General features: G+C 43.0%; 1 protein-coding gene across 7 annotated transcripts in view; it reads right to left on the bottom strand.

The window, feature by feature from the left end:
• The window catches only part of MSRA (methionine sulfoxide reductase A), a 450,230-nt gene that overhangs the window by 228,539 nt on the left and 199,226 nt on the right, over positions 1-22,465 (bottom strand). The window contains exon 1 of one of the 7 annotated variants that reach the window (XM_073335664.2): positions 20,680-20,762. The exons of the other annotated variants lie outside the window; for them this stretch is intronic. The gene's annotated coding sequence lies outside the window, so the exon portion shown is untranslated. Of the gene's footprint in view, positions 1-20,679; positions 20,763-22,465 lie in introns of those variants that run through there. 7 annotated transcript variants of the gene reach the window in all.

The raw sequence follows: 22,465 nt of genomic DNA, 5'->3' as shown, positions 1-22,465 counted from the left end.
AGCTGGTTGGAACAATGCAGAACAAATTTATTCTTCAAACTTATTTGATAAATACAAATAGATGCTGTGAATGAATAAAAATGATAGCTGCTCCCTTGAATATCTTTGAAGTTTCCAAAAATTGACCCAAGGCACAACCAGAGTCACTGTAGCAGAATTTCCAAGGAAAGAATCTGTACGGGGCAAGTTGTGCCACCTAGCACACAAATAACTGCAACCAAGACTCTCTTCTGCCCTACAACTCTACCACCCTGTAAGTAGGGGCTAAATTCTTAATTTGAGGGCTCTTATAGGGATGCAGAGAACCCCCAACAATACATGAGAAAAAGGGGCTGAGGAAGAGAGATGAGGTTCTACAATCAAACTGATGATTTTCTTCATTGCAAAGGATCACTTTTTTTTAGTTCAGTCATTGATTTGAGGCTTTCAAATCATTTCATGATCTTCCTTTGACCCCAGAAGTCCAACACTTCGCACCAGAGATTCATTTTTAGATCACGCTCAGTCATTTGGCATGCTTTAAGGGTCCACATCTCGAGTGGAACTGGATGTACATATTGAATATTAGATGTCATCTGGGCTGTGTAATCTTTTTGATGCCATTGAAGTTGCTTGTTTCATTTAACTAATCTCTTCAATAAAAGTGATGCCTTAGCCTTGTCTCTTGAAGATCTCCATAATTTATCAGTGACCTTAGGGCTTTTGAAACACACAGATGCAAAATAAAACATGTTCTACAACTACCAAGGCAGAGCACCACAAACATTACTTATCGTGGACAAAACAAGAAGTATTTCTTGGGCTATGCTGCAGAAAATAATATGTTACCGCAAAGAATAGAAATCCTATCTTTTCTTTCTAATTCTCTCTGAGTTAAATGAAATCTAAATTAAGTGTCACAAATACATGCATAGGAAGCAGCCTCACAGTATTTATTTTATTTATATCTTTAGATATAAATCACAATAAAAATGTCCATACAAAAAGCTCTAGGCACCCTAACAATTAATTAAACTTACAATCATAAATGATAACCACCCACCAGCAAAAAATAACCATACACAAATAATGAATTGACTCAGTGAACCCATAAATCAAAGCAGCAAACAGCTACTTTAGCTTCTCCCCTTCCCAGCCTCCACAGGCACACCCCTTCAACCCTTCTCCAATAAATCCCTGTCCAATAAATGGCTTTTACAGTGTGCCCGAAGATCAAGTTCAGACTAATTTGGACCAAGGGGGTCTGTAGTTGAAATACAGGACTTCCAAGAGTGAATTACTCATCTGTTAGTAGCCAATAGCTTTTTGGCAGCTTCTCAGTGGAAAAGGGAAAACCTCTCATGAAAAGAGAGGAATAACTCAAACAAAGAAAAGAAAAACACAGGAGAAAATTGTTATAAGAAAATTAATGCAGCAAAACAAATAGAATAGCACATATTTGAATACCATTTCTCCTATACTCACAGTGCATTCACCCACATAAAAAGTGGCATTTGACCATTTAAAAATAATAATAACCACACCAGATTTACTATAGTCTGTTAAAGAGTAAAGGCAGAATTGTTTTTCAGATTAAGAAAATCCCTAGAAACAATAGGGACTGGATGATGCAAGGAGGCTCACCTTCTATCTTGGTAATAGCCTTACCTACAGATAAACTTGACTATGTCACTGCACAAAATCTCTTTCAAACCAAATGGGATAAACTTATTTTTGTAATTGTTAATACAGCATTTTTGGTTCTTGGTACTTGTGGAACTTGTGTGGTAATGATTTATAAATTTGCTTATATTTTCTAAATAAACAGTTATTAAAATAGAGAAATATGGCAGTCCCTTGGTACCTATGTATAGTAGCCCCACACAATGGAATGCCCATTGGCACTATTTACATTCTATGGAAGTATGCTCCATAAAAGACCCCCATCACCTGGTGCAGAGGATAGTGTTGTGTGCTGGATGTCGGAACCAGTGGATCTGTAATTATTGATCCTATTGCCCTTTCAATAGCCTACCCACAACCCTGTGCTCTGCATTCCCGCCCCGTGTCTGGCACAGTGACAGAAGACAGGGGGAATCAACGTTCCCTAAGGGTAAATAGGAGTCATCTCTTTCTCGTCTCTGCACCTTTATCTTATCCCCCTGTAAGCTAAGCATCTCGATCTCTTCAATCTCTCCTGGTACAGAAATCTTTACTTGCCTCTGATCATCTTCGTTGCCGATCTGTGGACCACTCTGTTTCTGATATCTTTTTTCAGAAGGGGAGAACAGAACAGAACACAGCACTCAGTCTAAAAATTGACAGGTTTCAGAGTAACAGCCGTGTTAGTCTGTATTCACAGAAAGAAAAGGAGTACTTGTGGCACCTTAGAGACTAACCAATTTATTTGAGCATGAGCTTTCGTGAGCTACAGCTCACTTCATCGGATGCATGCCGTGATGAAGTGAGCTGTAGCTCACGAAAGCTCATGCTCAAATAAATTGGTTAGTCTCTAAGGTGCCACAAGTACTCCTTTTCTTTTAGTCTAAAAATTATTTCACACAAATTCTCAGAGATGTCAGGAACTTACGACATTTTTGTTTGGGGACCAAAATCTAGCTGAGGCCAGCACTGTCTAAACTGCTGGTGGCATTATTCTGATGCTAATTATTTTCAGATAACGAGTAGCTGTTAACCTCATGGCAGTTGGTGGGTTGTATCTGTGCCTGTGCTGAGCCAGAGTGACTGCTGAAATGGAAGGGAAATTAGCATGGCCTGGTCAGGGTGCCCCGGGTGGCTGCTTTTAACTAGATGCCTCTAGTTCATTGCTTATCATGAAAGGGGCAAAGTGCAATTCTTTCACTTTAATTTTCACAAAAAACCTCTTGCAATCGGTAGTTAATGAGGGTTATGACTCGCCCTCTAGATGCTATATCCTACATTTTCAATGCCTCACCAAGTTTTTAGCCTTGTGACTTCCAATAACCTTAATTAGTTAATGCTATTAAGAGTCACATTGCTAACTAGGATCGAGGGGTAGCCGTGAAGTGGGTATTCACCAGCGGAAGCTTATGCTCCAATACGTCTGTTAGCCTATAAGGTGCCACAGGACGCATTGCTAACTAGATTATTATAATCAGACATGGGCCTAAACCAAGAGTCCATGTACTTAGTCGCTTGATCTTATTGTTTAAATAACTAGCGGACTAAATAGAAAAGGAGAGCATGGCTCTAACTGATAAATAGGTTTCCAGCACCATTCCTGGCTTACAGTACTTATAAATGTTTGTAACTTATTAGTCACTGATAATTAAACATGCCCTTCACAAAAGTATCTGCCATATAAGAATGTTGCAGTTGCTTTTAAAATGTAATTTTAAGTATCATGTGAATAACATTATATAATATTTATATAGTACCTTCCATCCCAAAGTGCTTCACAAACTCTGTCAATACAGCATGATACCCTGAAAAGAGAGGCTATTTAACTGCAACTATAGTCCCTTAAGAGATGCCTCTCAGCGCTGGATTAGAGTATAGGCATTGTGGCCCAGAGCCACAGAGGCCTTGGTGCCTAAACCCCAGATTTAGGCTCCTAAATCTCAGTTTTAGGCTCCACTGTGATCCACAAAACCCTCTGCACCTGCCACTTAACGCTTTAGGCCCTTAAATGCTCTCTGGACCCAAATTTCTGCTTTAAAAGTTCCTTAGGCACCTTAAGTTTCTGCCTCTGTATTTGTACACAGCTGCCAAGAGTGAGGCAGCAATCTCCTGCCTAAACCCCAGTGCAATCCACAAATACCTATCTTGCCTGCAGGTCCTAATCCGGAAGGCTGCCTCAGAGCACTCTTACTGGATCCAATCCCTTTCAAAATCTGACCAGTCACTGGAGCAGGGAAACTGGGTCCCCCACCACTCAGATGGGTGCCCTATCTGCCATGCTACAGAGTAATTCTCACTCTCTCCGTGGCCCAGTTACAGCTTCAAAAGGTAAGATTGAGAGAGGCCCACATTAGAATATCCCGTAGCCTGGGGGCTAGAGCACCCTCCTAAGAGAAGGGAGACCTTGGTTCAATTCCTTCTCCCCCTCCTCTTCCAGCCCCCCATCAGGCAGGGAGTGGAATTAAACCCGGTCTCCCACATCCCGTGTGAGTGCTCTAATCACTGAGCTTATAAGGTTGGCAGCTCTTCCTCCTCCAGCCATTGTTTCAGAGAGTTAGGCAGGCACCTAAGCCATTCTTGCAATGAACAGCTTAGGCACCTTAAACTGCCTGATTCCAGGAGTGGGGCTCCCGGCTGTGGATCCCAAGTGGAGATCGACACTTCCCTGCAGCCCAAACTTCAGCACCAAACTCCCTGAGAGGGGCAGGGCTTAGGTCGTACCCCTTTCATTGGCATCTCCATTGGCTAGCTTAGGCAGCTCCCAACCTGCTGAGCTGGCTTTTGTGGATACCATTCTTAGGCACCTATCTCTCCCCATTCATTGTATCAAGAACCTAGGCACCTAATCCAGGCTTTGTGGATCCCATATCATTCAAGTGATTTTCTAGGTGACTAAAAGTTAGGCGTTTCCACATTGAGTATGGCAACATCCAAAGCCCTTTGTGGATCTGGATCTATAGGCCTATGCCTCAGGCCCCAGATCATGGAGTCTTATGATAAGATCAGAATCTGTGCTGTCATATAAAAAAAATAATGTTCTAGTCCTATGGGGTATGTCTATACTAGACATTTTAACCTCAAGTTAATTGATTGCTAATTAACTCATTGTCAAGATTGGCCTGGACACTCCCTAAATACTTGCTCCAAACTAAAACTGGGCTTGGAAGCATTCCATTTTTCTCAATAAATGTTGGTAAATGTTCATTTCAACATACACACCCAAACCGACAAAAAATATTTCCATCAATAATAATAGAAATTTACAGATAGGCAAAAAAAAATGCTGTTTGAGAACTTACTAGATTTTGATTTAAAGATATTTACTTTGTATTTTTGACATATAATGTTGACAATTTGTGTTTTAACAGTTATAAATCTTTAACTTAGTAAATATCAGCATTTATTCTCATTAAATAATTATTGTCTGAATCCCTTTATTGCTTCCCCCTCTCCATAATTTCCTACATTTGTGAAAATGTAAATAGATACAAATCGGAAAGAATGACAAACACTGATATTATCCATTGAAATTATAAAAAAAAATGAAAATCGAATTCTGCCAAGCCTAACTGTAATGGCTGATCCAAGAGTGGTGCACAAACATTTAGCAATATTGTTAACCTATCCAACTATACTATCAGCCCAGCAGAAGCAGCTGTCCTATCTCGGGGCCTCTCCTTCTGCCCCTCCACCCCCACGAACATGATACAGTTCTGTGGTGACCTAGAATCCTATTTTCGACGTCTCCGACTCAAGGAATATTTCCAAAATACCTCTGAACAACATACTAATCCACAGAGGCCTCCCTACCAACACTACAGAAAGAAGGATTCTAGGTGGACTCCTCCTGAAGGTCGAAACAGCAGACTGGACTTCTACATAGACTGCTTCCGCCGACATGCACGGGCTGAAATTGTGGAAAACCAGCATCACTTGCCCCATAACCTCAGCCATGTGGAACGCAATGCCATCCACAGCCTCAGAAACAACTCTGACATCATAATCAAAAAGGCTGACAAAGGAGGTGCTGTTGTCATCATGAATAGGTCGGAATATGAACAAGAGGCTGCTCGGCAGCTCTCCAACACAAGTTTCTACAAGCCATTACCCTATGATCCCACTGAGAGTTACGAAAAGCAACTACAGCATTTGCTCAAGAAACTTCCTGAAAAAACACAAGATCAAATCCACACAGACACACCCCTGGAACCCTGACCTGGGATATTCTATCTACTACCCAAGATCCATAAACCTGGAAATCCTGGGCGCCCCATCATCTCAGGCATTGGCACCCTGACAGCAGGATTGTCTGGCTATGTAGACTCCCTCCTCAGGCCCTACGCTACCAGCACTCCCAGCTACCTTCGAGTCACCACTGACTTCCTGAGGAAACTTCAATCCATCGGTGATCTTCCTGATAACACCATCCTGGCCACTATGGATGTAGAAGCCCTCTACACCAACATTCCACACAAAGATGGACTACAAGCCGTCAAGAACACTATCCCCGATAATGTCACGGCTAACCTGGTGGCTGAACTTTGTGACTTTGTCCTTACCCATAACTATTTTACATTTGGGGACAATGTATACCTTCAGATCAGCGGCACTGCTATGGGTACCCGCATGGCCCCACAGTATGCCAACATTTTTATGGCTGATTTAGAACAACGCTTCCTCAGCTCTCGTCCCCTAATGCCCCTACTCTACTTGCGCTATATTGATGACATCTTCATCATCTGGACCCATGGAAAAGAAGCCCTTGAGGAATTCCACCATGATTTCAACAACTTCCATCACACCATCAACCTCAGCCTGGTCCAGTCCACACAAGAGATCCACTTCCTGGACACTACAGTGCTAATAAACAATGGTCACATAAACACCACCCTATACCGGAAACCTACTGACCGCTATTCCTACCTACATGCCTCCAGCTTTCACCCTGACCACACCACACGATCTATCGTCTACAGCCAAGCTCTGCGATACAACCGCATTTGCTCCAACCCCTCAGACAGAGACAAACACCTACAAGATCTCTATCAAGCTTTCTTACAACTACAATACCCACCTGCGGAAGTGAAGAAACAGATTGATAGAGCCAGAAGAGTTCCCAGAAGTCACCTACTACAGGACAGGCCTAACAAAGAAAATAACAGAACGCCACTAGCCGTCACCTTCAGCCCCCAACTAAAACCCCTCCAACGCATTATTAAGGACCTACAACCTATCCTAAAGGATGACCCAACACTCTCACAAATCTTGGGAGACAGGCCAGTCCTTGCCTACAGACAGCCCCGCAACCTGAAGCAAATACTCACCAACAACCACATACCACACAACAGAACCACTAACCCAGGAACTTATCCTTGCAACAAAGCCCGTTGCCAACTGTGCCCACATATCTATTCAGGGGACACCATCACAGGACCTAATAACATCAGCCACACTATCAGAGGCTCGTTCACCTGCACATCCACCAATGTGATATATGCCATCATGTGCCAGCAATGCCCCTCTGCCATTTACATTGGTCAAACTGGACAGTCTCTACGTAAAAGAATAAATGGACACAAATCAGATGTCAAGAATTATAACATTCATAAACCAGTCGGAGAACACTTCAATCTCTCTGGTCACGCAATCACAGACATGAAGGTCGCTATCTTAAAACAAAAAAACTTCAAATCCAGACTCCAGCGAGAAACTGCTGAATTGGAATTCATTTGCAAATTGGATACTATTAATTTAGGCTTAAATAAAGACTGGGAGTGGCTAAGTCATTATGCAAGGTAGCCTATTTCCCCTTGTTTTTTCCTACCCCCCGCCCCAGACGTTCTGGTTAAACTTGGATTTAAAGTTGGAGAGTGTTCAGTTTGGAGGAGCTATTGCCAGCAGGAGAGTAAGTTTGTGTGTGTGTGTGTGTCCCCGGGAAAAAAAGGGGGGGGGGTGAGAAAGCCTGGATTTGTGCTGGACATGGCCCACCTTGATTATCATGCACATTGTAGGGAGAGTGGTCACTTTGGATGAGCTATTACCAGCAGGATAGTGAGTTTGTGTGTGTGTTTTTTGGAGGGGGGTGAGGGGGTGAGAGAACCTGGATTTGTGCAGGAAATGGCCCAACTTGATTATCATGCACATTGTGTAGAGAGTTGTCACTTTGGATGGGCTATTGCCAGCAGGAGAGTGAGTTTGTGTGTGGGGGGGTGGAGGGTGAGAAAACCTGGATTTGTGCTGGAAATGGCGCAACTTGATGATCACTTTAGATAAGCTATTACCAGCAGGACAGTGGGGTGGGAGGAGGTATTGTTTCATGTTCTCTGTGTGTATATAAAGTCTGCTGCAGTTTCCACGGTATGCATCCGATGAAGTGAGCTGTAGCTCACGAAAGCTCATGCTCAAATAAATTGGTTAGTCTCAAAGGTGCCACAAGTCCTCCTTTCCTTTTGGCCAACACTCTGGGTTTTATCCAGCCTCATTGCCTCTGCACATACACTTGTCTTAGGGATTCGAGGAACCTGTGCTATGAGGCTCCAGAACCTTTTGGAAAGCCATGCTCATTAGGATTTGCACAACCACTAGGTTGGTCAGAGCCTGAGGCTATGTAAGAGTGGTGCTAGCCCCAACCATCTAAATTCCTATCTGACCACATCTACTGTGGAATCAAGGAACCTCGCTGCTGACTCTTTCAGACGGATTTTGGCCCCAAACTGTCTTTTGGTACATAGTTTAACGATTAAGATAATATTAGTGTAGTTAGAGCTGACTCTTTTTCATTTTACCACTGTCCCAATGAACCCCATTAGTGGGAATATGAAGAGGAACTGCAGACACTTATGGCCAAACAGCACACTACATTATGGAGAGGGACAATTTTGATCAGTGACACCAAGGCAAATTCTGTTCTCCTGAAGGGTGCTGACAGATCTTTAATGTCCTCACGCAGTGGAATGGGCCTTGATTTTTAAGGTCTTATTCAAAAGGCTTCCACACAGTGAAATGGTTAGATTGTACTCGCTTTGTCTGCCTCAGGATAAAGGGCTGAAATGATCCTGTGGGGATTTGAACTTTGACTCTGAAGAGTCTGGCCTTTCCCAACCTGATGCTTAGACCTCTAAGGTTATGACTGCACTGCACTACATCTCAAAGCCTGGGTCAATTGACTTGGGTTTGCGCGGTTTGAGCTGTGGGGCTAAAAATAAAGGTATAGACGTACCCGCTGAGGCTGGAGCCCCTTCCCCACTCGCTGGGTTTCAGAGCCCAGGCTGCAGCCTGAGCAAGAATGTCTACACTGCTATTTTTAGCTGCTCAGCCCAAGCCCCACAAGCCTGAGTCAATTAACTCGGGCTCTAAGAATTGACGCTGCAGGCTTTTCTTTGTAGTATAGACATATCCTGACCTAAGTTGTACCATAAGACTGTAAAATACTACCTGTCCTACAGGGTGAATTCCACTGAATATCATGGAGTTCCTGCAAAAAGACGCTCCCCTTCTTGAAGGGCAGTGGGCATTTTAGGCTCCAGGATGACATACAAATATTGTAGCTAATTATAAATACATTTCAATATTTCATCCACGTTACATCTTTTTTTGCTTGCATGGCTGACTGCTACTACATAATTCACAACATAATCCTCAATAATTTTCAGTCAAGGTTCAAGCAGAAATGTGTCACACCAGGATTATATTATTTATTATTATAATGTAGGATTTAAGACAATATATTTTATCTCAAAGCCTGACATGTTGCACGCAGTTTTCTTGGCTGGCAAATAAATAACTGTGGCTGTTTCAAGATTACCTATAGGTTCAATTCAAATCAGAATTTACTGCGTTTGGTTCTTCTTATCTTATTTGAAACATTGATCATTTTCTTTCTTTTAGATTTTCATGTGTTTTTTCTTCCACACTACAGTTAAGGCACTGTCTTGCATTGAGGACAATGCAGAGCCACACTACCCAAACATCACCCCTGCCTCATTCTCCTAAAGGGTGACATTTGCAACCCCCCCCCCCTTCTAAAGCCAGGGACATGGCCCTATTGCCTCCCTACCCCTTTGCACAGGCTGCCACCAGCAGTGAACTTAATCATGTAGAATTCCTGTGCTTCTTGACTGTAAGGCTCTTAATGTGCTCTGCACCTGTGAAGGAATAGATGGCAGGGACAGTGGGGGTTCTTGACCCCGTCCCTCCCTTGAACAGTTGTGCAGGGAGTGGGCACAATTTGACCCTGAACCTCTACAGAGCTGCACATATGAGGCTCTCCTTTATGATTATTTATAGGCATTTCCACGGCACTCTTCTTATTTTAGGGGTAAGCCACAAACACTCAGAGCCTGGTACAGACATTCAGGGACCATCCAGACTAGCCTTTACAAAGGAGTGAACTAACCCAAGTTAACTGGCGATCAATTAACTCAGGGTAAAAACTTTAATGAAAACAAGCCCTCAGCACATATTCACAGGTTATGGTGCCAGTGGCTTGCAGTGCTGCCAGCATTGTACCTCCATTTATACATGCATCGCTTTGTTTTTAAAGGAGAACTGAAGGTTTTCATTTGTAAAGGACCACATACTAGAGGAAGAGTTGCATGCACCATCCAGAAACATTGCACTCTTGCATTTCAGTTCCCCAGGTTTGTTGAATCTATTTTGGGATTCCCTTATCCCCTAATGACTTAATATAAAAATTATCAAAGCTCTCAGAAAACAGTCCCTACAAGCCGCATAACCCATTTCCACACAAAGGCTCCCAAAGTATTTTACAGACATTCCTATACAGGAATCATATCATCCATCTCTAATATGCCAGGCAGAGATTAGCAAATAGTTATCTTTAATGGTACATAAGCATTTAAGACAGAAACTAAAAAAGAAGGGAAGTTAGGTAAGCAGAATGAAATTTAATCAGCACCCCGGAGTTAATGTGCCCCATATCTTGTGTAAAGTTTTATGCCACCTTCCTATGCAACAACTAGTCAGGATTCAGTTTTACATCTCATCTGAAAAACGTGACCCTATAGGCACCTCCAGCAGCAACACTGGCCCCCAAGCACCAATCTGGGGTAGGCAAATCAGGACGATATTATCTTTCAGTTCATTCAAAAAAAATCACACCATTTATTGTATAATTTATTCAGCCAGCTACGATACCGTCTGTGCTGGAAATGGCCCTGGCATTTCAAACATTGTTTTTGTAGACCTTAATTAAAAGTATAATTATTTACCCAGAATTTTACAAAGCTTGTCAAGTTTTATACTGAAAAAATTGGCCTCTCTACCCATTTTTATAATCTCATGGAGAAACTCCACTGGATTTTAAATAGCTAAATGTTAAAAACAAAACAAAATTAACCCTACTATGGCACAAAAAGGAAGGATGATTTTCTGGCTAAATTCTGCATTTGGTAGCAGGAAAACTGGTTTCTATTCCTGGCTCTGATACAGATTTCCTATATGACCACTGGGAGTTAGGTGCTTAGATACCTTTAAATAATCTGACCCTAAGTCACTTTTGAAAATGGCACTGTGGGCTTTTAAAAATGTGACCCTTAGGGCCTGTTCCAAAGCCCAATGAAGTCAATGGAAAGATTCCCATTGACTCCAATGAGCATTCGGTTAAGATGCTGAAGCAAGATTTATTTCTTTTTTTTTTTAAGTATCCACTGATTTTGGATGCCCAACTTAGGAGACACCTAAGGACCTGATTTTCTGAGGTACTGAGCACTGATGGTTCTAACACTTCTCTCCTCCCTCCCTCCCCCCCCCCCCCCACACAGTGGTGTATGAGGGTAAATCCGTTAATGTGTGAGGTGCTCAGATAATACAGAGACGAATGCTATAGAAAAGTCTAAAATTATCAGTTTTTAAATCCTGACAAGCATAAAATAAACAATGTTCTTCTATGTGAGATTCCAATTTCCCCCCAAAAACTCCACATCTTTGTTCTCCTGTGATGACTCTATTGTAAGTCAATTAACATCAGTTTGGCTAGCCACTTTAGGCATAATTCTCTTCTCACTTACACCAGTGAAAATTAGGAGTAAACACTACTGAACTCAATGGAGTAACAGCAGTGTGAGTAAGAGAATTAGCCCAATCTGTGATACATTTTTACTTTTTAGCCTCATGAAAATTCTGGCACCCTAAATTCTTCTTTAGGGTCAATATCTGCTAATGCAGACTGCTGAGCGGGGGTCCCAATCCAATGCCTGTTGAAATCAATGACACTTCTTCCACTGACATCAAGAGGTGTTGGATCAGGCTCCAAATGCATAATTATAAGGGGTTTTTTGAGGTGGCTAATATTGATTTGAAGTTGCAATCTGAGTAGATGAAAAAAATGGAATGTCGTATTTTATATACAATGCATGCTATTAAATGGACATTCACACAGAGCTAATTTTCTGCTAGCTCAGGAATTATAAAATAAAAAGAGGGCATAAACAGCCTCTGTGAGTTTCTGAAGGACACAGAACACACTGCTTCCAAAGCCTCATTACTTTTGTTTTCAGGAGCAAAAGGAAAGACATGTGATCCTTTGAAATACAAGAATGTTACAAAGACTTCTGCCAATCAAGGACAGCTTTTTCTTTGCATTAGAGATTTTATTATCCCCTTATTAATGCATAGTGTACCTAAGGAATTGTCCTTGGTAAAGACCCAGTGAAATGCAGCATTTTGTAAATATCTGGGGCCTGATTCCCCATTACTCTGCACCTTGTTCAGTCACTTTCACAGTTCATGGCAACTGCACCTGTATTCCCTCTCTATGGTCCACCCACTCTTAGGCCTCCAGCTCCCGAGCCGTAACCTCTCTTGGGCAGTGACCCGTCTTTCACCCTCCTGACCAGGGTATTTCCAGGCTAAACCGTTCCGTGCCTACATTGCGTTATTCCCCAGCAAGGCAGACCACTTAAACAGACCTGCATTTGCATTTTGCTTACTCTTTGAGAGCTTTAAATGCTGTAATTGCCACAGTTATACATTACCACATAGCTCTTTCTAAGCAAGCACATTTAGTCTTAAGGTCAAAGCGTTACAGAGAAATCATTAAAAACAATAAAAGAACCTTCACACATGCTATTAACCTTAGCAGAGTTCGCCCCAACTTCAACAAAAGCTCTGGCCAGTGACCAATCCATCAAACCCCCACCAACAAGCTTTTCTGCAGGCACAAGTTCATAACAGCTGTTAGCTCAGAACAAGCACATTGACTGGGCCAGGTCCTTCCAATCCTTCCCAAGAAGAATTGGGGCTCCCCTTGGAAAGAAGGTTTGTTGGATCAGAAAGAAGGCCCTGACTCAGTTTTAATGCAGGCTATTTAACCAAAATTCCTTTATTTGTCTGTTGGTCCCTGGAGAATGCAGTTTGAACCAGTATATGCAAGCCTCTCTCCAGGGGGTTGTAGTTCTGTGGAGATGTTACGTGAGACAATTTGCTTAACCGCACCCTCCTGCACTGTTTGTAGTTCCTGTATGACTGTGGTCCCCCTAGACATGGAATTACATACAATCCCTGGCTCACAATGATACATAAACTTAATCCAGTAGAGTTTAACTTTGTTCATTAATGTTTGTCCAAGATATTGCAGGAAATTGCCATGTCTGTCACAGTCATTGACACCAATGCAAAATAGGTATGAAATTCTACCATATCCGAATAGTAGCATTTTACACCCACTTTGCACTGGTGTCAATGATGACACAATGGAGGGCAACACAGAATCAGGTTCCTAGACTTTATTTTAAGGTTTTTATGACTACTCTAATATGACTAACCTGATATTCTTCTTTGAGAAAAGAACTGATCTTTTAGATAAGGGAAATAAGGTAGATCTAATACACTTGGACTTCAATAAAGCATTTGACATAGTACCACATGGGAAATTATTAGTTAAATTGGGTAAACTGGGAATTAGTAAGAATTGTAAGATAGGTAAGGAACTGGCTAAAGGCAAGAAGGCAATGGTGAATTATCCAGACTGGGGGACGGTATCCAGTCGAGTTCCTTAAGGATCAGTCTTGGGACCAATCTTATTTAATATTTTTACTAATGACCTTGGCACAAGGAGGAGTGTGCTAATGAAATGTGCTGATGATTCAAAGTGGGAGGCATCATCGATACAGAGGGAAATTGGAATATTATAAGGAAGAAATGGATGACCTTGAAGACTGGAGTGACAGAAATGGAATGAAATTTAATAGTACAAAGTACAAGGTCATGCACTTAGGATCTAATAATAAGAATTTCTGCTATAAACTGTGGGCTCATCAGTTGGAAGTGATAGAGGAGGAGAGAGACGAGTGGGTTGATCACAGGATGATGCTGAGCCACCAATGTAATGCAGCTGTAAAAATGGCAAATGCAATCCTAGGATGTCTCTGGCAAGGCATTTTAAGCAGAGACAAAGTATCAATGCCTTTGTACAAGGCAGTATTCATAATCTGGAATACTGTGTACTATTCTGGTCACCCATGTTCAAGGAAAATGAATTCAAACTAGAACATGTGCAGAGAAGAGCTACTAGGATGACTGGGGGAGAGAGGGCCTATCTCATAAGAGGAAATTAAGAATTTGCTGGTTCATCCTAGCAAAACAAAGGCTGAGAGGAGATATAATTGATCTCTACAAATACCTCAGGGGGGTAAATGCCAGGGAGGAAGAATCTAAAGGACAATGTTGGCACCAGAGCAAATGGGTAAAAACTGGCCATGAACAAATTCAGGCTGGAAATTAAAAGAAGGTTTCTCATTAACAGAAGAGCCGGGGCCTGACAAGAGATGCAGGAGCTGACCTGGAGTACTGTGGTGTGGCAAGGGATGTCGGGGCTGTATTTGATGTAATGTCTGGATACGGCTGAGGAACTTGGCGTTTGGACTTGTTTTCTTACAGTTTACGTGCCCAGGACTTTTGGAATAAATTAGCCCAATAAGAGCTATTGGCACTAAGAAAGACAGATGGGACTGGTCTAGGGGCCTCTGAAAGGGGGGACTGCAGTAGGCACACTTGTCGTGCTCTGGCCTGCTGGCGGAGGGCACTCCAGGCAGGGCTGACCCATGACAATTATGGGGAAGAATATGGGCACCTGGTCTGGCACAGGGAAGCATGACATGATTTAATCCCAGGAGCGAGCCACCTCATAACAGTGTCTCACCGGCCTCAGAGGGGAACCCATGGCTTATTCCCTGAATGGCGTTTCTGCTGTTACTTTTCATAATTTTGCATTGCAACTCGTCATATCATAAACATTCTGCTAACAAGCAGCTTACGTCATTCATCAATCTGTTCAGATTTGTCTGACAACCAGCCCATATAATTTCTCTTTAAAACCTATGGGGTGGATCTGTAGGAGGAGCTCTCCCATGCCCCCTTTTGCCCCTGTCATCCCAAAACCTTTGGATATAAATTTGATATCTGGTCCTGCAACTCCCAATTCCCATCCAGTTTCTAGGGAGTGTGTGTGGTGCCCCTTTGTCCTTCAAGGTGTCGGCTGCCCTGGCAGTGGGCTGAGGTTCCCTTCCCCACACTTGGAGCATTCCAGGAAGCAACTCGGGATAAAAGGGAGAAATAAGGCAAGGCTGGCTCCCTGTGAAACAGCTCTCAACCATGCACTGCTTTTAACCGCAGAGGGGTTGGGCAAGCAGTCCCTTTGGCCTAACCACAGCTTCTTGGGGATATGGGGGAAGAGTATTGATCCCCCGACACTGAGTCCAGGTGAGCAGTAGTTCTTCCCCCACCAGGCTCAAGGTCCTTTACATTACCACACACCATCAGACAAAGTTCCCACTTCTTCCTGGCTATAGTTACCACTGTCATCTCCCAAGCAGCTGTCGCACACATTATCTGGGCATTTCGCACCTTTGGGTGGGTGCCATAGACTTGGCAGGGCATTGAAACTGCCTCACTGTCCCTGGTGTTGGCTGAACACACCGTCATCACCGTGCTCTCTGCTGCCTTTGGAGCCTGTGGTTTGGGATCTTGCCAGCCTGCAGGGTCCTAGAGCCTGAGGTTTGGGACCTTTCCAGACTGCAGGGTCCTAGAGCCTGCGCTCCAGCCCGAACCCAGAGTCTACCCAGCAATGAAACAGCCCCGCAGCCTGAGCCCCACAAGCCTGGGTCGGCTGGCCCAGGCCAGTCGTGGGTTTTTCTTTGCTATGGAGACACACCCAGAGACTTTCCCTTCAGGTCAGTATGACTCCTTGATCCCATGGAGCAGGAAGCTGTCTCACTCCCCCACGCAGACACCCCCACCCCAGTCTCAGGTATTTGTCTGCATACACTGTGAAGGTAACTTGCTCTCAACTCTGTTTCCTCTCGGATACTGAATGGTGGGATCTACATGGTCGCTTGGGAAGCTTTTTGAAATACTTTTGCTCGGGTTTACACTTTCGCTCTTAAGTTGAAAGCCAGGAGCAGGTCTGTTAGTTTGTCTTGGTAAAGTTAGTTAGTTAGCAAGTATGCTAATGAGCAACTCAAGAAAGAGCAGCTGCTGAGCTGGTGTGGGCAGCAAGGTTTGTCTGCTGCTGGTCAGAAGAAATTGGAGCTGGTGGCCATGCTGGGCTCATGTGCCTTGAGGAAGGATGGGGCACCTGCTCCAAACCAAGGGCCAGAAGGGGTCCCTTTTCCTTCTACAGGGCATGCAGGTGACCAGTGGGATGGTTCCACAGATGGCCCAGCACATGTAGTGGCTAGGGCAAGAGGTCCAGAGCTGTGGAGGCTGGCATGGAAAAGACTGCTTGTGCAGGAGTGACAGATGGAGCTGGAGCCAGGCACCAGAGTGAGGAGACAGAGCTGAGGCAATAGAAGGTTGCTGACCAGGACAAACACAGGCAGCCTGAACAGGAGGAGAGGGCCAAGCCATGCTCCGGGAATCCAGGCAGAAGGATATAAGGATTTGCCTGATCAGGGGCTGGCAAGCAAACAGATGGGGGTATGATGGACTTCATTGCCCTGCTTGTAGCCTGAGTAAATATGAATACCAAAAAAGGTTCTCAAAAAGAAAAAGAGGACTTGTGGCACCTTAGAGACTAACAAATTTATCTGAGCATAAGCTTTCCTGAGCTACAGCTCACTTCATCAGATGCATTCAGTGGAAAAGAAGGTTCTGAGATTCTGACTGAGAGATTGTGGGAAGTTATTTTTCCTCATGTGTTATTTTGTGTAATGATGTAACAGGGTTAAACCCTCAGATCTCAGCTGTGAACCAATCAAGGCCAGCTTCAGTAGCCATGCTCACTGTCTACCCTCACTGGGGAATCTGAGTCAGTGCTGAGTGTGTCTCTGGCCAAGAGTCCTGCTCAGCTGGTGAGACACTGACACAGCTAGAAGATGCTGCGGACCAGAACTCTGCTGGGAGCAGGGATGACTGTGGCACAGTAATATGACAATTTGGGAGTTCTAGCAGTAACACTTCCGAATTGTGGATTATTTCATGAAACTATGTCATGAAGTTACTGTGTCATGGAAAGCTACATGTATGTAGATCAACCATGAGTTAGCATGGTTGTCTCATGTCTCTGCCGGGCCAGAGACAATAGGGTGATCATCACTCAACCATCGTGTGCTCAGAGTAAAACACTTTGGGACAAAAGGTTTGCTCCAGCTAGGAGAGGACACTTTCTCCAATTGTCTGAAGGGAGGGGGTGGGAGAAGGGGAAAGGTACCAAAAGACAGAAGAAAAGAAGCAGGTGACACCAGCTGGAGTCTATAAAGGAATTCACGGGGGAGAGCCATTTTGCACCAGATCAAGATGAGGGAAGCTGCTGCAAGGACAGCATATGCAAGGGGATAGAGGAGTCTGCCTGCCTGCTGGAACACAGATGAGCCCACTACCAAGGGACTAATGAAGGACTTTGTATTTAGGATGGTCAGTTCTTTCCTGTGCTTTATCTGTTACATAAATAGCAATGTGCTAGGATTGGTGCAAAGCCTTTCTTCCAGCACATGTTAAGCATTCACAACTACACATTGCCCCTGAGCGAGTTATACTGTAACCAGAAGCTGCACACCTTTGGGATGGAGTCCTGGGAGAGGAACGTGTTTAGGTACTGGGAAGCCTGAAGGGTTAGTGCTGTGCCTAAATATGCAGGGCGGGGATGGCAGACAGGCTCCAGAAGCTGCACACACAGCCTTGGGGATCCAGAACACACAGGCTTGGTTTCCACTCACAGCATTGTTAGTAGAATGGCCAGGAGGGAGCACTAGCTAGGATCTGTGATAGACTGGATCTCTGGGCCCCACCTCCACTTATCTCACCCATGTTAACTTGACATGCCCAGCCGGGTTTGATGCCTGCAAGCCCTTTTCCTTCAGGAGCCTCTCACAGAATAAAGTTTGCAGTGACAAGAAGCAGCATCTTCAAAACAAAGCATTTATTTTTCCTTGATCCAAACATATGTAGCACATGGAGCAAAGGTGTTTCACATTTCATCTTACCTGCCCCTTCATCTTTCCTTGCCAGCTTTTGTAAGCTCTGATTCACAGGGCATGTGACACTATTTCACAGAGTATGTCTCAGAAACTCCCCTCGGGATGCTATTGACTCCCCACTCAACACCCCCATCTTCTCTAGGCCAGCATCTTTAAGGTTTTAGCATCTCCTATGATCCTAGGTTTAGGTCTGGAAGCAGTGTACTTTGCTAGACTAGAGGGTGCCAGGACAGGGGTTCTTTCCCACTTAATAGCTTCCCCAAAAATCCAGTGTATTTCCTATGATAGCACCTTATCTTTGTAATGGTTTTGTTTCCTGTTGGTTTTCCCGTTATAGGCTCCTTTGATTTAATTCTCTCCTTTCAGGATAACACCACACTGGTAAACTGAGGTGCATATAAGTATAAAAAATAATACCTGTAACCCCCTTTTTCTCCACACCTCCTTCATCATAAAATTCCAAATGACATGGTATTCGGATTAGTGACAACCATGATTTTCTTATATGGCCACAGATTTGTTACACTGCTTCCAAAATTGCAAGAATATTAACATAATCATGAAAACAATTAACTTACTACATTCTTAACTTGAATATAACTTTGCAAAATACTACACAATAGGCAAAAGCTCTATACAAAGAATTAGGAGGGTAAGATCCCCTGACATTTTTCAGTTAAAGTGTGGCCACTAATTTCCAGACTGGAACTTAGAAGGGTGTTTCTAACCAGGAAAGGAGTGAGGTTCTGGAATAGCTGCCCAATCAATGTTGTGGGAGCAACAACTTAATTAATTTTGGGAGAGAGCTGGACAAATTTATTAGTGCAATTGTATGACAGAGTTGTTTGTGATAGTAAGGGACAGGGATCAGCAGCCCTTGAGATATATACCGGAAATGAGCCCATGTTTCTAAAAGCTCATGCTTCAGGGTTTTAAGCAAGTCACCTGCAGCTTTCAGGAAGGGTTTCAGAGTGACAGCCGTGTTAGTCTGTATTCGCAAAAAGAAAAGGAGTACTTGTGGCACCTTAGAGACTAACCAATTTGTTTGAGCATAAGCTTTCGTGAGTGATCACTTTAGATAAGCTATTACCAGCAGGAGAGTGGGGTAGGGGGAGAGAAAACCTTTTGTAGTGGTAAACACCCATTTTTTCATGCTTTGTATGTATAAGAACATCTTCTGTATTTTCCACAGTATGCATCCAATGAAGTGAGCTGTAGCTCACGAAAGCTTATGCTCAAATAAATTGGTTAGTCTCTAAGGTGCCACAAGTACTCCTTTTCTTTTTTCAGGAAGGGGTTTCACCCCCACCCCTCCAAGTGTATTCTGTTTGTTTGTTTTTCCTTTCCTCTCCTTCCTCTGAAGCATCAGGAATGGCCACCACTGAAGATGGGACATTGGACAGGATGGGCCAGGGTTCTAAAGTGGCATTCTCTCTTTCAGGTGCTTGGCTGCCTGGTTCTAGCTCACATGCTCATGGTCTAACTGAGCACCATCTGTAAAGTCAGGAAGGAATTTTACCTGAGGTCAGATTTGCAGTGACTTTTTTTTTTTAACTTTTTCTGAAGCATGTGGGTCTGGGTCACCTGCCAGGATTATCAGGATACAGCTCAATCACTTCCCTGCCATTGCAGGGGCCTCAGGCATTGGTGTACCTCGGCCCCCTCCTATTCTCTGATGGTGACACATGATAGGCTAGTCTCCTGAGGGCTGTAATATTTTAGTCTAGTTTCGGTTGTTGAGTTTAGTGGGCAGCTGCTGGGTGGTGTTGGTGACCTGTGACATACAGGAAATCAGACTCCATGATCTGGTGCTCCCTTCTGGCCCTAAGCTCTATGCCTGCATGATTCTATTACACTAATCCTTAGAATAAGGAAGTAACAGGCTGAGAGTTATAGTTTGAAAGCGGAGAGCGAAAAGAAATGGAAATCATGTATCTCTTTAATAAACATGCCTTTAATAAACAAGTTTCAGAGTGGCAGCTGTGCCCACGAAAGCTTATGCTCTAATGAATTTGTTAGTCTCTAAGGTGCCGCAAGTACTCCTGTTCTTTTTATTAAAAAAGGCTCCTTGCCTTCTACAATGTCTTTACAGATTAATTTCCTCCTTCCAGGTTTATAGAGAGATGAGTGTCCATTTTTACAGTGTCTTATGACTATATGACAAATTGACCATCTAGCTGCTTCACAGATGTGCTCAGTTAGGGCATCATTCACCTGCCCAAGATGTTGGAGAGTAATGAGCATTAATTCCTTCTGGAGGGATGTTCTCTCTGGCACGCTATGCTTCCAAAATATGCTTCTTGCAAATCTGGCAATTTTGCTTTAGATATTTCCTCTAAAATTTAGGTCACAGCACATGCACCTGGTACAACATTCTGAAGTCTTATGAACTCTTCAGCTACAGATTTAAATGTCTCCTGACATATAAAAGTATGGCTAAGATGTTTCTTTTGCTCAGGATGTGGATAGTAATATGTTAGAAAGCATATTTTCTACAGACCATAAAAAATAAATCTTATGGGTGAACTGTAGTTCTTGGAACTTCATTTTCTTGGTGAAAAGTGCATAATTCATCATTAATAGAGCTTTCACTTGTTATATTCACCTGACAGTAGTGATGGCCATCAGGAATGCCACTGCCTTGATCAAAAAGTACAGCAAAAATTCACTGATTCTCAGGAAGAGGTTAGAAAGTTGTGTTGAGGCAGCAATTGCTAAAGCAGAAATATGTCGTCTTAAACTCAGATCTTGGTAGTAAATAAAAGAGAAAATTTGACAAATATTTCTGGCCCCAATACAGCAATGCACTTAAACATGTGTGTAACTTTGAACAAGTGAACAGGCCCACTGAAGTTACATGTGCTTTGCTGGCTCAAGGCCTTTACTTGTAATTTTTAAAACTATAACTATATCCTCTTGCTGATTTGGGGTCCTAACATACTTTTTTTCAAATTTTTGTACCCCTTTAAATATTGTCTTTGTTCAGATATTTTTGTTAAAAATAGCCCAGTTTGTAAAGATTTTCCCCCCACAGGCAAAATGTTTCAATCATTGAAAACTTTTATTGCCAGATAAACAGGGAAATTGCTTGGACAGCAACTTAATGGAGGAGTTCTGCTCTACCATGCATGACACCTAGGTTTGATTCCCAATGCTTCATTTGCTTGAGCAGCAGGAGCTGGGAACACTTCTCCATCTCACTTCAAGTGTCATAATGATTTCATTATATGAGTCCATAGTAACCCCTGTGAGATTGTGTGCAGTAACTATGCACCTACTGTGAGTTATCATTCTAGGTGTTCTTTGATTGGTTGATGCAAGATGGGTCAACAGGTCACTAGTTGGTTAGTGTTAATGCATTTGCCACTAGTGTGCCACATTTGAAATCTAGACTCCCACAGTGGTAAAAAATAAGGAAGCATTTCCTTATTGTAATGAACAGCATGTATATCATGTAATGCAGCTGGGCCATGGTAAATAGAGTAACTGTTTTAAGTGAATTGGAATAATCTGAGGACAGCTTAATCTCTCAGATGTGATGTTCTCTCATAATGGGAAAACCTGCAGGAATAATTACAGCGCGCACACACCCTCTAAGTACCTGGATCAAAACAGGAAGTCATATCAAAGTAAATGACATAGAATCAGCATTGGCATCAGTGAGGCTGCTTCTCAGAAACTAGAGCTATATAACAAGCTGTATTACACACGTTGGGAAAAGGGTTATCTTTTGCATCTCCATGTAGACCTGACATTAAACATAATACTAGTTTACAAATAAATCTAAACATATCTGAGTAATGGGAATATTTACTGAAAGCAGGTTACACTTCTAAAATCATATGTTTACTGATACATTTCCTTTTAGATATTAATAAAGAGGTTACTTCTAGTAATTACTGTTCTTCAAGAGTTGCCTCTAAGCATTCATATTTATAGGATTTGGCACCTCTAGTGTCAAGCTGAGGAACTGTATGACAAAGCCATGTCCACTGGCGGAGTGCAAGAGTGCTGTCAGGCTAGATGACATCATTGGCTCTGTCTATATAAGGTAGCACATCCTGTCTCCGACCTACTCAGTTCCTTCTTCCTAGCCCACAGAGTCCTAAAATACAAAGAACTCCAAGGCAGAGAGAAGGCAGGTGGATACTAGGAAGACACTGATGCAACTCTCAAAGAACAAATAATTTACATGTTGGTAATCCCTCTTTCTTTTTTGAGGACTTCTGTGCGTTCCCACTTCTGGCAGATTAGCAAGGACTGTCTCCAACAGAGGATGGTGGGCAAAGATTTCTAGGCAAAAATGGACTGTAGCTTCACCTTACCAAAGTGAACATTGGATTTGGTTGTCAAGTCCAATGAATAATGCTTATCAAAAGGAAGAATTGAAC

The sequence above is a fragment of the Lepidochelys kempii genome, chromosome 3 (genome assembly GCF_965140285.1).
Source record: "Lepidochelys kempii isolate rLepKem1 chromosome 3, rLepKem1.hap1, whole genome shotgun sequence".
In the NCBI taxonomy this organism is placed as follows: Eukaryota; Metazoa; Chordata; order Testudines; family Cheloniidae; genus Lepidochelys; species Lepidochelys kempii.
Note: the sequence above shows the minus strand (reverse complement) of the source record. Positions and strands in the feature narration are given on the sequence as shown.